This window comes from Beauveria bassiana (assembly GCF_000280675.1).
Source record: "Beauveria bassiana ARSEF 2860 unplaced genomic scaffold BBA_S00122, whole genome shotgun sequence".
NCBI classification, from domain to species: Eukaryota; Fungi; Ascomycota; class Sordariomycetes; order Hypocreales; family Cordycipitaceae; genus Beauveria; species Beauveria bassiana.
Window position 1 is genome coordinate 10,798 of NW_007930957.1, and position 1,102 is coordinate 11,899.

A 1,102-nucleotide genomic window follows, 5' to 3' on the forward strand; every position below is an offset into this window, starting at 1 on the left:
TATTACTAATATTTACTTAGAGTTAAGGTTAAACTTAAAGCTTTTTTTTATAACCTTCTCTTAACTTAAGGTATTTTATATATAGTAATAAGGGATTTTAACTTTTATTATTTATTTTAAGATTTTTATAAAAAGAAATTATTATAAATAAATAAAATAATTAAAGTATTAACTTAAATTAAAATAATACTAGTAATCCCTTTAAGTATAATAAATTAGTATTAGTATAACTAGTATATAAGTACTCTAGACTTTTTTTAAGTAAGCTTTACTTTAAATATAAAGTATAGAATACTAGACTAAAGTTTAATTAGGTTTAATTATATTTTATAACTATTTAAATTATATTTTTATAAACTTAAGAATATTATATTTATAAGAAAATATAATAAAATTAATATTTTTATTATAAAAGTAAAAATTATAATATAACTCTTAGTTAAAAGCTAGTTTATTAATAAAAAATTTAAATAATATAAAAGTTATATATTAATAGTTATTAATAACTTTATAAAAGATTATATAATATATAATACTTAAAATAGCCCTCTTTTAAGAGTATAGATTATGATAATAAACTAAACTAAGATAAATAGTTATCTTAATATTAAATAAATATAATAAAAAGCTTAAATAATATAAAACTAAGTAAATTAATAAATAATATAAAAAGTAAAAATAATATAAACTTAAGTTTTAATTATGATATAAAAAGTAATATAAAAAATATTTTTTAATTTACTTAAAAATATATTAGCTTTATAAAAATAATATAAGTAAATAAAGAAGTTTATTATAAAATATATCTTTAATATTATATTAAGTTTTAAATTAACTTAGCTTAATAACCTTAATAATAATTAAAAAGGAGAAGACTAAAATCTTAATAAAGAAATTCTTTTTAGAACTAGTAGAAGGCTTTAAGCTAAATATAAAAAAGGCTAATATTAAAACCTTACTTATTTAAGACTTAATAAAGGGTATTAATATAAGGTTATTAAAAATAAAATAATAAAAATATTAAGGAAATATATACCTTAGAATACCTTAAACTTTAATAAACTTTATATAATTTATTAAAGATATTAAGCCTTTTAGTTAT